Source organism: Physeter macrocephalus, chromosome 3 (genome assembly GCF_002837175.3).
Source record: "Physeter macrocephalus isolate SW-GA chromosome 3, ASM283717v5, whole genome shotgun sequence".
Classification (NCBI taxonomy): domain Eukaryota; kingdom Metazoa; phylum Chordata; class Mammalia; order Artiodactyla; family Physeteridae; genus Physeter; species Physeter macrocephalus.
Genome location: NC_041216.1, coordinates 2965126 through 2980739, shown reverse-complemented (window position 1 = coordinate 2980739; position 15614 = coordinate 2965126). Strand labels below are relative to the sequence as shown.

Below are 15614 nucleotides of genomic sequence, written 5' to 3'. Positions count from 1 at the left end.
AGAAATGGACAAATTCTTAGAAAGATACAATCTCCCAAGACTGAACCAGCAAGAAATAGAAAATATGAACAGACCAGTTACAAGCACTGAAATTTCCAAAAGCAGCAGAATACAGATTCTTTTCAAGTGCACATGGAACATTCTCCAGAATAGATCACATGCTGGGCCACAAAGGAAGTCTCAGTAAATTTAAGAAAACTGAAATCATATCAAGCATCTTTTACAACTACAGCTCTATGAGATGAGAAATCAACTACAAGAAAAAAAATGCAAAAAACACAAACATGTGGAGGCTAAACAATACGCTACTAAACAACCAATGGATCACTGAAGAAACCAAAGAGGAAATTAAAAAATACCTAGAGACACATGAAAATGAAAACACGACAATCCAAAGCCTATGGGACATGGCCAAAGCAGTTCTAAGAGGGAAGTTTAGAGTGATACAAGCTTACCTCAGGAAATAAGAAAATCTCAAATAAAGAACCTAACCTTATACCTAAAGCAACTAGAGAAAGAAGAACAAACAAAACCCAAAGTTAGTAGAAGGAAAAAAATAATAAAAATCAGAGCAGAAATAGATGAAATAGAGATGAAGAAAACAATAGAAAAGATCAATGAAACGAAAAGCTGGTTCTTTGAAATGATAAACAAAATTGATAAACCTTTAGCCAGACTCATCAAGAAAAAATGGGAGAGGGCCCAAATAATAAAATTAGCAATGAAAAAGGCGAAGTTACAAATGACACCACTGAAATACAAAGGACCATAAGACACTACTACAGGAAACTATATGCCAATAAAATGGACAACCTAGAAGAAATGGACAAATTCTTAGAAAGATACAATCTCCCAAGACTGAACCAGCAAGAAATAGAAAATATGAACAGACCAGTTACAAGCACTGAAATTTAATCTGTGATTTAAAAACTCCCAACAAACAAAAGTCCAGGACCAGATGGCTTCACAGGTAAATCCCATCTTTGTCACTGTCAACAGCACAGTGTCTGCCAGTTAGCAGACATTAATAAATATTTGTTGAATGAATGAATGAAAAACTGAAAAAACACACATAAAGAAATTAGACAATGTTTTAAGCTCTTATTTTGGAATTGTGATCCTCTATGCCTATTAGGTTTTATAAACTTTTATATTTAAATAAATAAATTTAATTTAGCTGGGAGACTTTCCAGCAGTCCCTTGAGATAACTGGAGATAAGACCGAGCACCAAAAAATCAGGACTGGAAGTCCAAAATTTTAAATCACCTAAGACAAACAGTTGTCTGCTCTCTTCTTAAATATCTCCAAGAACAAGTATGCTGGCTCTCATGTTTTCTATTATACTTTGCAGAACATAATGACGAAAACAGCCTCTAGTTCCACCATGTTTGAATGCCCCAGAGGAAAGTCTACAAAAGTGAGTGTAAAGCAATTCTACTAAATAAGAAAACACTTAGAAATGTGCCCATAATACATCAATGAGCAATAGACATAGTGATTAAAATGAATATACAATACGTATACGCTTCAATTTTAAAAGCTAACAATGGTAACAACTATAGTAAAACAGAGGGGAAAATAATGCATCAGCCTTTATATGATTTAAAATGGAAGGAAATTAATATATGACAACTTACAACAGAACCAGCAGGAGGTTCAGACAGCACAGAGTCTTAAAAAGGAAGTCATAGGAAGCATGAGTCATTCTGGACAAAACACAGAATCTGTAGTAAGAAGACCTGGTTTTGAGTTGTCATTCTGACATTTACTAGCTATTTGGCATTGGGTACATCAATTAATCCACCTACACCTCAGTTCCTTAACAGTAAATAGAGTTTATAATGATCTGGCATCCTCTCTAACAGGGTTATTGTATGTTTCAAATTAAGTAGAAAATGTGTGACATACTTCAATAATATGCAATTGTAATCACCTATCCTTCTTCATCCTCCCATCTCCCCAATGGCAGCAATCTGTGTAACTGTGTGATTTTTTTTCCAGCAGGGCTCAGTAGAGCTAGTATAGGCAAGAAGAGAGAGATTAGTTCGGGATTTTGCCCAGACAGGGACAGAAGGACAAAAGAGCAAGGGAATAAAAGATAATGATAAGAGAGTGAATGAAATAGCAAGAGACGAAGAAAATTAAGCTGGATAGGGAAGGAAGTGAAGACAGGCCTTGGTGGGGTCAAAGAAAATATCTAGTAGATCCTCAAAGGTCAGGCAGAAGAAGAAATTTTGAACAAATCTGCATGTCTTCATTTATAATTTCAGAGGTGGGCCATCTTTGTGTGAGAGCAAAGCTCATGGTGTGACTATGGGAGCTGATTAGCTAAAAAGATGATCACTTCAGTTGAAGAGGTCAATGTGTTGAGGAAACGATCATCCGTGTGAATACTGAAGTCACTCAGAGTAAGGCCAAAAATTGAGATGGAAAGGAAGACTGTGTGCTAGGTCCTAAATGATAGAGAAGATCTATTATGTAAGAAGACAAGAGTGGTACAGCCCTTGTGCCAGAGAGCACAGGGATTTTAAGAAGGCAGAGAAGCAGCGGTCTGGAAATGTGTGAAATAGTGGTGCATAAAAAATTACAGTCATCCTTATCTCTCTCCTTTTGCAAGGAGTGGTCTGGGAGAATGAGCTGCACCCATTCAGAAGGGCTAGAGTAAGTGATCTTACTCTCCTGGCTTCCATTTAAGGCCAGAACACACATTAAAACATTCCATAAAATGGTTAACAGTGTAGAAAACAGGAGTTTCAGAGAACAAGTGGAAAGGTTTGAAAGGCAGCAAAAAAGCAGGATTGGGAGAGAGGAAGAGGAAGCCAAGTCAGCACAGGAATAACAGTACAGAAGAAAGACAGATGACTGGAGGAGCTGGGACAAAGGTAACAGAGGATAAGATTTGCTGGGTTTATATGGCCAAAGGTTATCAAAATAATTAGTTCTAGCAGTTCCCTGATAGCTAGGGAGTTAGCACTAAGGCCTTGACAATGGTTTGGTTAAATTCCCTCATTTACAGATTGCAGGGGGGTGGGGGGGGCAACATCTGAGGATCTAGTATGTACTTATTCACATTATGTAGTGTTAAGCCCTACACCTACACCTTCCCTCATTTTATAAATGAGGGAACTGAGGATCACAGAAGCAAAGTGACCAGCCCTGGGTTGTATTATTAATATTCAGTGACGCTGAGGACCCAGGCTTCTTTTTCAAATCTAAATCAGTATGGCAGTATAAGAAAGAATTTGAAATGAGAACATCTTTAGTCACTTTCTACCAGTGAGATCTTGTATGTTTTTTTAACTCCACTAAGCCTATCTACCAAACCAGGTTATTGCAAAGATTAAGCTACAACTACAAAATAAATCCTAGTAGTTTTTTTTTTAACTGAAAACTGGTCTACATAGGAACTTATTTTCAAATGTGAATTTCTTACTTGGTTTATTTCAAACACAAATCCAAAGTTTCTAAATTAATGTCTATAGATTTTACAGACAGGAAACTGAGGTAGAAAGGGAGGATGTACAATCTATGGCTCCCTCGTATATCTAGAATCAAGTCCAAACTCCAAAGTTTCAGGTCTTTAATACTGTGGACCCAGCCCACCTCTCTAGCCACATCTCTCACTACTGACTTACACAAATACAATACTTGACCTTTGGCAACTATCAATTTTTAAAAACATATCCTATAATTTCCCCATTTTGGAGATCCACCTGAATTACTTAATCTATTTAAATTTGTTCTCCAAGGCTCAAATAAAATTCATCTTGAGTGTAAAGCCTAACCTTGCTCCAATTGTTGAGAAATGATGGCTCCATCCTCTGAACTCCTATATCACTTTGCTTTACCTCCCTTAGAGTACTTATTGCCTTACAATTTAGGTAAGCATGAAAAAATTTCATTTCTGCCATCAGAGCTTAAGTCCCTTAAAGGTAGTTGGAAGAGAACTAACATTTACTTTGCATCTCTGAAGCGCCAATTGCTTTTCTAGTGTGTACACACACACACACACACACACACACACACACACACACATTTCAGGCTCTCCAAGTGGTGACAGGAGGCGGTGGGCTCAGAGATACCCGTACACGCAGGGTCATCCGCTTCCTACCAAGCGTGCCCAGCCCAAAACAGACGAGCACACGCACGTGTGCGCCTGTACACACACACAGAAAAATGCCAAGCCTTAAAGATCTCACACGTACTCGTCGGGCAATGAACACAATGCACATCTTAGTTTTCGTGCTGTTGTATATAATCTTCAGTTGACTATTTTTAACTCGTGAGAAAAAAAATCTGAGCTAGTTTCTACTCTTCTTTAGGTCTTGGACTAAACATGGCATCACCCAGAAAGGTTTCCCTGATCACTACTGCCCACCTCTGACTAGATTAGGCTTAGGTACCTCTCTGGGAGGTTCCGCAGCACCTAGCAGCGGCAGGTACCAGGAAGCAGTTGCCTCTTCCTTGTCTGTCCCTCCTGCTGGACTCTAAGTGTTCCCATGGTGCAGCTCTGTATTAATACACATTAGGTGATCAACAGAGAAGTGCCTGCCGAATGAATGAGCATGCAAGAAACACACAGTGGGGCTTCCCTGGTGGCGCCGCGGTTGAGAGTCCGCCTGCCGATGCAGGGGACGCGGGTTCGCGCCCCGGTCCGGGAGGATCCCACACGCCGCGGAGAGGCTGGGCCCGTGAGCCGTGGCCGCTGAGCCTGCGCCTCCGGAGCCTGTGCTCCGCAACAGGGAGAGGCCACAACGGTGAGAGGCCCGTGTACCACAGAAAAAAAAGAAAGAAAGAAAGAAAGAAACATGCAGTGTAACACTGACTGGAAGAACCAGTCCTCTCATGACACACCCTAGAGAACTGAAAACAGGTATTCCAACAAAAACTTGCAGATGAATATTCACAGCAGCATTGTTCATAGTAACCAAAAAGTAGAAACAACCTAAATGTCCATCAATTTATGAATGGATAAATAGAATGTGTTCCATCCCTACAATAGAATGCTTGTTGGCAATAAAAAGGAATGAAGTATGGCTATGTGCATAGAAGAACCTTGAAAGTATTATGCAAAGTAAAGGAGCCAATCAAAAGAAGGCCACAGGGCTTCCCTGGTGGCGCAGTGGTTGAGAATCCGCTTGCCGATGCAGGGGACACGGGTTCGTGCCCCGGTCCGGGAAGATCCCATATGCCGCGGAGCGGCTGGGCCCGTGAGCCATGGCCACTGAGCCTGCACGTCCGGAGCCTGCGCTCCGCAACGGGAGAAGCCACAACAGTGAGAGGCCCTTGAACTGCCAAAAAAAAAAAGAAAAGGCCACAACTAGAAACAATAAAATTATGAAAATGGAAGCTCACCAGCAAAGGCAAACATACAGTATAGGTAGGAAATCGTCCACAACAAATATGATATCAAAGCCAGTAACTGTGACAGGAGGAGAGTACAAATGCAGGATATTTGAAATGCATTTGAAATTAAGAGATCAGCAACTTAAAACAATCATGTATACATATAGACTGCTATATTAAAACCTCATGGTAACCACAAATGAAAAATCTGTAATAGATATACATACAAAAAAGAAAGGAATCCAAACACAACGCTAAAGATAGTCATCAAATCACAAGAGAAGAGAACAAAAGAGGAAAGGAAGAAAAAAGACCTACAAAAACAAACTAAAACAATTAAGAAAATGGCAATAAGAACATACATATTTCTAACTACTTTAAATGTAAACAGATTAAATGTTCCAACCAAAAAATATAGACTGGCCAAATGGATACAAAAACAAGACCCATATATATGCTGTCTACAAGAGAACCACTTCAGACCTAGGGACACATACAGGCTCAAAGTGAGGGGGTGGAAAAAGATATTCCATGTAAATGGAAATCAAAAGAAAGCTGGAGTAGCAATGCTCATATCAGACAAATAGACTTTAAAATAAAGACTGCTAGAAGAGACAAAGAAGAACACTACATAATGATCAATGGATCCATCCAAGAAGAAGATATAACAATTGTAAATATATATGCACCCAACACAGGAGCACCTCAATATACTATATAAGGCAAATGTTAACAGACATAAAAGGAAAGTTGACAGTAATACAAGAACAGTGGGGGACTTTAACACTACACTTACATCAATGGACAGATCATCCAGACAGAAAATCAATAAGGAAACACAGGACTTAAATGACACATTAGACCAGGTGGACTTAATGGATATTTATAGAGCATTCCATCCAAAAGCAGCAGAATACAGATTCTTTTCAAGTGCACATGGAACATTCTCCAGAATAGATCACATGCTGGGCCACAAAGGAAGTCTCAGTAAATTTAAGAAAACTGAAATCATATCAAGCATCTTTTACAACTACAGCTCTATGAGATGAGAAATCAACTACAAGAAAAAAAATGCAAAAAACACAAACATGTGGAGGCTAAACAATACGCTACTAAACAACCAATGGATCACTGAAGAAACCAAAGAGGAAATTAAAAAATACCTAGAGACACATGAAAATGAAAACACGACAATCCAAAGCCTATGGGACATGGCCAAAGCAGTTCTAAGAGGGAAGTTTAGAGTGATACAAGCTTACCTCAGGAAATAAGAAAATCTCAAATAAAGAACCTAACCTTATACCTAAAGCAACTAGAGAAAGAAGAACAAACAAAACCCAAAGTTAGTAGAAGGAAAAAAATAATAAAAATCAGAGCAGAAATAGATGGAATAGAGATGAAGAAAACAATAGAAAAGATCAATGAAACGAAAAGCTGGTTCTTTGAAATGATAAACAAAATTGATAAACCTTTAGCCAGACTCATCAAGAAAAAATGGGAGAGGGCCCAAATAATAAAATTAGCAATGAAAAAGGCGAAGTTACAAATGACACCACTGAAATACAAAGGACCATAAGACACTACTACAGGAAACTATATGCCAATAAAATGGACAACCTAGAAGAAATGGACAAATTCTTAGAAAGATACAATCTCCCAAGACTGAACCAGCAAGAAATAGAAAATATGAACAGACCAGTTACAAGCACTGAAATTTAATCTGTGATTTAAAAACTCCCAACAAACAAAAGTCCAGGACCAGATGGCTTCACAGGTAAATCCCATCTTTGTCACTGTCAACAGCACAGTGTCTGCCAGTTAGCAGACATTAATAAATATTTGTTGAATGAATGAATGAAAAACTGAAAAAACACACATAAAGAAATTAGACAATGTTTTAAGCTCTTATTTTGGAATTGTGACCCTCTATGCCTATTAGGTTTTATAAACTTTTATATTTAAATAAATAAATTTAATTTAGCTGGGAGACTTTCCAGCAGTCCCTTGAGATAACTGGAGATAAGACCGAGCACCAAAAAATCAGGACTGGAAGTCCAAAATTTTAAATCACCTAAGACAAACAGTTGTCTGCTCTCTTCTTAAATATCTCCAAGAACAAGTATGCTGGCTCTCATGTTTTCTATTATACTTTGCAGAACATAATGACGAAAACAGCCTCTAGTTCCACCATGTTTGAATGCCCCAGAGGAAAGTCTACAAAAGTGAGTGTAAAGCAATTCTACTAAATAAGAAAACACTTAGAAATGTGCCCATAATACATCAATGAGCAATAGACATAGTGATTAAAATGAATATACAATACGTATACGCTTCAATTTTAAAAGCTAACAATGGTAACAACTATAGTAAAACAGAGGGGAAAATAATGCATCAGCCTTTATATGATTTAAAATGGAAGGAAATTAATATATGACAACTTACAACAGAACCAGCAGGAGGTTCAGACAGCACAGAGTCTTAAAAAGGAAGTCATAGGAAGCATGAGTCATTCTGGACAAAACACAGAATCTGTAGTAAGAAGACCTGGTTTTGAGTTGTCATTCTGACATTTACTAGCTATTTGGCATTGGGTACATCAATTAATCCACCTACACCTCAGTTCCTTAACAGTAAATAGAGTTTATAATGATCTGGCATCCTCTCTAACAGGGTTATTGTATGTTTCAAATTAAGTAGAAAATGTGTGACATACTTCAATAATATGCAATTGTAATCACCTATCCTTCTTCATCCTCCCATCTCCCCAATGGCAGCAATCTGTGTAACTGTGTGATTTTTTTTCCAGCAGGGCTCAGTAGAGCTAGTATAGGCAAGAAGAGAGAGGTTAGTTCGGGATTTTGCCCAGACAGGGACAGAAGGACAAAAGAGCAAGGGAATAAAAGATAATGATAAGAGAGTGAATGAAATAGCAAGAGACGAAGAAAATTAAGCTGGATAGGGAAGGAAGTGAAGACAGGCCTTGGTGGGGTCAAAGAAAATATCTAGTAGATCCTCAAAGGTCAGGCAGAAGAAGAAATTTTGAACAAATCTGCATGTCTTCATTTATAATTTCAGAGGTGGGCCATCTTTGTGTGAGAGCAAAGCTCATGGTGTGACTATGGGAGCTGATTAGCTAAAAAGATGATCACTTCAGTTGAAGAGGTCAATGTGTTGAGGAAACGATCATCCGTGTGAATACTGAAGTCACTCAGAGTAAGGCCAAAAATTGAGATGGAAAGGAAGACTGTGTGCTAGGTCCTAAATGATAGAGAAGATCTATTATGTAAGAAGACAAGAGTGGTACAGCCCTTGTGCCAGAGAGCACAGGGATTTTAAGAAGGCAGAGAAGCAGCGGTCTGGAAATGTGTGAAATAGTGGTGCATAAAAAATTACAGTCATCCTTATCTCTCTCCTTTTGCAAGGAGTGGTCTGGGAGAATGAGCTGCACCCATTCAGAAGGGCTAGAGTAAGTGATCTTACTCTCCTGGCTTCCATTTAAGGCCAGAACACACATTAAAACATTCCATAAAATGGTTAACAGTGTAGAAAACAGGAGTTTCAGAGAACAAGTGGAAAGGTTTGAAAGGCAGCAAAAAAGCAGGATTGGGAGAGAGGAAGAGGAAGCCAAGTCAGCACAGGAATAACAGTACAGAAGGAAGACAGATGACTGGAGGAGCTGGGACAAAGGTAACAGAGGATAAGATTTGCTGGGTTTATATGGCCAAAGGTTATCAAAATAATTAGTTCTAGCAGTTCCCTGATAGCTAGGGAGTTAGCACTAAGGCCTTGACAATGGTTTGGTTAAATTCCCTCATTTACAGATTGCAGGGGGGTGGGGGGGGCAACATCTGAGGATCTAGTATGTACTTATTCACATTATGTAGTGTTAAGCCCTACACCTACACCTTCCCTCATTTTATAAATGAGGGAACTGAGGATCACAGAAGCAAAGTGACCAGCCCTGGGTTGTATTATTAATATTCAGTGACGCTGAGGACCCAGGCTTCTTTTTCAAATCTAAATCAGTATGGCAGTATAAGAAAGAATTTGAAATGAGAACATCTTTAGTCACTTTCTACCAGTGAGATCTTGTATGTTTTTTTAACTCCACTAAGCCTATCTACCAAACCAGGTTATTGCAAAGATTAAGCTACAACTACAAAATAAATCCTAGTAGTTTTTTTTTTAACTGAAAACTGGTCTACATAGGAACTTATTTTCAAATGTGAATTTCTTACTTGGTTTATTTCAAACACAAATCCAAAGTTTCTAAATTAATGTCTATAGATTTTACAGACAGGAAACTGAGGTAGAAAGGGAGGATGTACAATCTATGGCTCCCTCGTATATCTAGAATCAAGTCCAAACTCCAAAGTTTCAGGTCTTTAATACTGTGGACCCAGCCCACCTCTCTAGCCACATCTCTCACTACTGACTTACACAAATACAATACTTGACCTTTGGCAACTATCAATTTTTAAAAACATATCCTATAATTTCCCCATTTTGGAGATCCACCTGAATTACTTAATCTATTTAAATTTGTTCTCCAAGGCTCAAATAAAATTCATCTTGAGTGTAAAGCCTAACCTTGCTCCAATTGTTGAGAAATGATGGCTCCATCCTCTGAACTCCTATATCACTTTGCTTTACCTCCCTTAGAGTACTTATTGCCTTACAATTTAGGTAAGCATGAAAAAATTTCATTTCTGCCATCAGAGCTTAAGTCCCTTAAAGGTAGTTGGAAGAGAACTAACATTTACTTTGCATCTCTGAAGCGCCAATTGCTTTTCTAGTGTGTACACACACACACACACACACACACACACACACACACATTATTTCATGTAACCTTTGTGACACCCCATGAAGTAGAAATCTATTTTTTACACATAAGGACACTGAAAGTCACACAGGTTAAACAATTTGCTTACAGTCCTAAGGCTAGCAAGTGACACAGCCTAGATTTGAATCCATCTTTCTAACCCAAAGCCTAGGCTCTTGCCACTATACTCTCCCCAGAAACCATGAGCATATCCTCACTACTGATTGTTTCCTATCTATCCACTGACCATCAGGGAAAAAAACCTCCATGGACTTCGTCATTAAGTATCAGCAGGAAGGATTTGATATAGGATATCTGCCCTCCTACTTTCCAAGAGTTAAAACAGACTCTTCAGAGCCAATAGAATGACATATTAATATGAGACCTGAATAAAGATGAAGAGATCAGAATCCTGCTTCTACGAAGGAAAAGTCAAAAACCATTACTTTTCCATTCTTGTGTTTACAAATTCCTCCTCCTCTGAGGTTTCCACCACCTGGCTATATCACTCCTTACCCCTCCTCCTCATCTGTCATCTACCACCCTCCTGATTAATCCCCTATATTCACTGCACCTGGGTCACAATCCCTCTCTCTTCCCTGCGTCCTAGCATCCTAAATCATTTCACTATTCATGCAGAAGACTCGTTCAATACAATAGCCTCACAGCTCCTTGTCATACTCAGCTTCACCCGACCTTCGCCTCTGCTGTACTTCAGCATCTCACACACAGAGACCTAGCTGTCACCTAGAAGAGCTCCACATCAGACAATTTAACTCTAATATTCCACTTTCTGACCACAACCTTTTTTTTTCTATCTTACTTCTACATTTGCTCATTGACCAAACTCAAGAAATCACAGAAGCTCTAAGTCCCAAACTGAAATCATTATCCAGTGTTTCCTGTCTCAGTTAATGTCACCATCATCCCCCTAGTCACCCAAACCAAAAACATGAGCATCACCCTGGACTCCTCACCCTCTGATCTACACACCCAATCAATCATAAAGCCTCACAGATTCTCTCAACTTCATCCCTCTCTCCTCATCCCTATAACCACATTTAAAAAATGTTATTCAAGCATATCTATAAAAACCTTTCAGTGATAAAAAAAAAAAAATCACCCATTGAATTCATTTCAAGATACTTATGCATACAGGGTCTACCATGACATGGCTTCGGACTGTATTTCTGGCCTCACAACTTACCACTTACATCTTCATTGTTATTTCTTAGCAGTCCCAAACTGCTTTGGTTCTCTAGGTAAGCCATTCCTTTTCTCACACTGATGCCTTTACTCAAGCTATTCTCTCTGTTTGAAGCACATTTTTTACTCATCTTTGCCTGACTTACTTCTGCGTACCATTTAAGACTTGGGTCAGGTGTCATCTCTTCCTCAAGCCTTCCCTCAAGTCCCGGGCTAGTCTAAGCACCCTCCCCTTGATGCAACCACAGCATCACAGGCATAGCTCTCACCTTTTATTCAGAGATGACCTATTTCAGCATCTAATTTACCAACTTCACAAGGATTGGAAAGGTATCTTATTCATCTCTGTCTACCCAGCTAAACATAGTACATAGCATAGTGCCTGACACATAGTAAACACATTAAGTATAAAGGTTCGAAGATGTTGAGTTTACATTTTCAGCGGGATATTCACACCAGTGCTTTCTCACAGAGTTTTTTAGTATTTCCTACCATTAACTCCAAGTCCTTTGAAGGGAAGGAACCAGAGCTTTTCCTGAGTCTGCACAGTTCTGTAAAGAATGATGCTATACAAAGTCTTACCCAACAAACATAACAGAAATCAAAACTTGACGTGTGCTAGAAACTTCAAAACCACTGACCAATTGGAAAAAATGAAGATATAAGAACAAAGATAAAGAACTAATTCTGACCGCTGTGTTGTCTTTGTTATGTGCTTGTCTAGGTTATAAAAAGTGAAATTTTGCTTAGAATATAAACAGCGTCCTGGATACAAGAGCTTGGCACTTTATCTACAAGGTCATCACATCTCTGCTAAGCTTAAAATATTACTAACCTGCAGGGTTGCTTAGGCAGGGGTTTAAGTTGTTGGTAAAGACACTACTTAAAAACTTAACCCCACAAACCAAGGCTCAGTGATGAAAAAGCAAGTAAAAAATAATGCTGGTATATGAGCAACAACAAAAAAATGTTCTTTTCATAGTAATTTTGGGCCTTGTTTTGGCAGTTAGAAAGAGAGCAAAGAGTTCAATGTAATAAAGCATTTCCCTCTCCAACTAAATATTAAATTGCAGTCTGGCATCAAACTAGAGATGCCAGACTCAATTCTTTCCCAGTGTAAAAAATAATAATCTCTTTTATTTGCATGGTGCATTCCAATCGATATACATTTGCTCATTTGATAAAGTGTTTATAGACATTTTTAAACATGAGGGAAAAACCCAAAATTTCCACAAAATAATAACTCTTTTAGTTGGTTTAAACAAACAGTACTAGATTTTTTTTTTTTTTTTAAGTTCAAAACACGGCACAGAAGTGAGAAACGGAATAGAGTACTTTATATTTAAGCAGGTCAATCCTTGGGGCCGAAAGAGCTTCTTGCAGAAACTTAATACGTTTTGGGTTTCCTTGGGAAGAGATCGGTTTCCCATCACTGGAAGAGATGTTCAGACTGGTCAAATTATTAGCGTAGAATTTGGGATTTTCAAAGCTACTTTGGTATGGGATGAGGGAAAGGGACCCTAGATGACTTTAAAATTCCCTTCCAGTCTGGAGATGTTTTGGGGTTCACTATCTCCTGGAAACCCCTTTTCATTCCTCCGGGGCTGGCCCACAGCTGTGCCCACGTGTCCAGCCCTCCTGGCCGCTGGCTCACCTCGGTGCCCAGAGGCTCCCGCCCCCGTCGGAGGTTGGAAACCTGCTTTCCGCGCCCGTTTCCGGCGGCACACGTGAGTTGTCTCGGCGCAGCTCCAGCCGCCGGAGCCAGTCCGGAGGACCGCTGCTGACAGCTCCCCGCCCTTCACACCCCCGACCCTCGGATGGGCCACGCTGTCCGCCGACCTCGGTCCTCGCCCGCCCCGAACCGGATCCGGCCGGCGAGGATCCACAGGCATCTCTCAGCTCTCCTGTCCGAGCCGACTGACAGCCCCTCCGACTCCCAGCCCTCGGCCCAAAGCCAACACTCTCCGGCCGACCCAGCCCCGCCGGCCAGGACAGAGCGACCGCCGTTCGGACCGCCCGCGATGCGGCCCCTCCAGAGGTCCCCGTGTCCTTGAGTTTCCCTCGCGGGGCCCCCGGGGCGCCTCTACTGAGTCAGGGCCGCGGGCCGGACACTGGGCCCCGCTGGCCCGGCCGCGGAAGCAGAACGAGCCGCCGGAGCTCCGGGCCCAAGAACACGGCGGGGAACGGCCCCGCTCGGACCCCAGACAGGCCGACCGGCCGGGACACACAGACGGACAGTCGGGCCCGAGGGGCGGGGGCAGCGGCCGGGCAGGTCCTGGCGCCTCCTTCTCGCCCGGGGCGGCCCCTGGCGGCCCAGCCCCTCAGGGCGCGGGCTTTCCTGGAGAGCGGAGGCGGCCGCCGAGGCGCTTACCTGCGGGCGCAGCGACGACGCGGAGCGGCTCACTCCCTGCCCGCCGCCATGTTTCCGCTGCGCAGCGAGCGAGGGAGGACGCGCGGAGGGGGCGGGCGGGGGCGGCTCCGGAGAGCTGCTGCTGCCGGCCGGCCGGCGGGCTGGCGCGCGGCTGGGGGCTCGACCGAGGCGGCGGCGGCGTTGGCTGAGGCGGGGGCGGGGCGCGGGCTTCCCGGCCCCGCCCCCCGGGCCTCAGGCCACGGGGTGGCTAGCGCCTCGGCAGTTGGACCAGCGCGGGTGGGGGCGGTGCGGGGAGGGCGCCGCCGAGCGGCCAGGCCCCGCCAGCCTCCGCTGCCTCCCGCCTCCTGCCTTCGACCCCGGGACCCAGACTCGCGTCCCCACCGGCCCTACGCGCCGCGTCTCACGGGTGGGTAAACAGAGGTCTGGAGAGGGCTCGGGTACTTGGGTTCGAGTCCCGCTGTCTCCGCTCCGAGCCCGCGCGTGGGCGGGTGGGGGAGATGACGGACCCAAGAGGCGTCAGGTCAGGTTGGCTGACGCGCGGCGCCGCCTCGGGCGAAGAGCTGGCGTTCCGGGGCTCGAATCCCTGCCCTGCTAAGAGTGATGGATGACCTTGAGCGAGTTACCTCGTACTTCTACCCCAGGACCCTCACCGCTAAGGGGATAGCATTCAATCCAGAGGGTTGGTGTGAGGATAAATAAGTTAATGCTTGTGAAGCCCACGGAACAGTGCTGGAGACCTAGTAAGTAAATGGGTAGGAAATAGAAGCTCCCGCGGTCCCTTCATTGGTTCATCCATCCGTTCGACAGCTACTTACGCATTGAGCCCTTCCATGTGCCTGGAGACAGGCTCATTCTGTTAGTGAACACTCTTTGCTACACTCCTATGGTTAAACGCCGCGTCCACCTGGATCATCCCTATATTAGCAGGGAGGAAACTGAAGCTCAGGGAGGTGAAGCTACTTGTCCAAGGTCACCCAGCCAGTAAATGAGTGGCGATTCATCTCCAACCTGACTCAAAGCCTGTGCTCTGCCAGCAGGGAGTCATCAGCTGTTTGGATGGGTCAAAGGAGGCTCCCTGAGAGTTAAACACTTTCAGGCTGGCTCTTGAAAGAGTCTGCAAGGAGGAAGCTCATTTCAGGCAGAGGGAAGGATGTGTGCAAGGGCATAAAAACATATGATAGCAGATGGCTGGTTGGTGTGACTGGCAGGGTGGGAGTATGAGAGACAGTGTGGATGTGGTGATGACGGTGCTGAAGCTAGACAGGGAAAGGAAGCCAGAACATGGAAGGAGGTCTTTGTGTGCCTAGAATGACATTTAATGTCCTTGTATGTCTACCTTAGAATTGATTTTGTAGGCCAGTGGTTTTCATAGTATGGTTCTGGGACTACTGGGTGTCCCTGAGATCCTTTCAGGGGTCAGAGAGCTCAAAATTATTCTCATAATAATGCTAAATGCGATTTGCTTTTTTACTCTGCTGAGCATACAGTGAAGTTTTCCATAGACTATAGGACAAATGATATTTCAGCACATTAAATGCGGGTACAGATTTGAGAATCCAGCTGTCTTCTTTAAGCCAGGTGTTAAAGAGATTTGTACAAATGTAAGACACCGCTTTTCTCATTAATATTTTGCCTTAGAAATAGTAGACATTTTTCACTAAAAATGTGTTTATATTAACAGGTAATGGATTTATGGTAATTTTATTTTATTTTAACATCTTTATTGGAGTATAACTGTTTTACAATGGTGTGTTAGTTTCTGCTTTACAACAAAGTGAATCAGTTATACATATACATATGTTCCCATATCTCTTCCCTCTTGCGTCTCCCTCCCTCCCACCCTCCCTATCCCACCCCTCTAGGTG

The 15614-nt window shown here is 42.4% G+C and overlaps 1 protein-coding gene across 20 annotated transcripts in view; it reads right to left on the bottom strand.

Annotated features, from left to right (window-relative positions):
• Positions 1-13889, bottom strand: part of SCMH1 (Scm polycomb group protein homolog 1) — a 207019-nt gene extending 193130 nt beyond the window's left edge. For 18 of the 20 annotated variants that reach the window (XR_003678541.2, XR_003678540.2, XR_008616609.1 and 15 more), the window contains exon 1: positions 13750-13837. The gene's annotated coding sequence lies outside the window, so the exon portion shown is untranslated. Of the gene's footprint in view, positions 1-13749 lie in introns of all 20 variants that reach the window. The other 2 variants (XM_055082698.1, XM_028485594.2) reach the window with 2 other exon arrangements.
• Positions 13890-15614: the final 1725 nt, after the last annotated feature.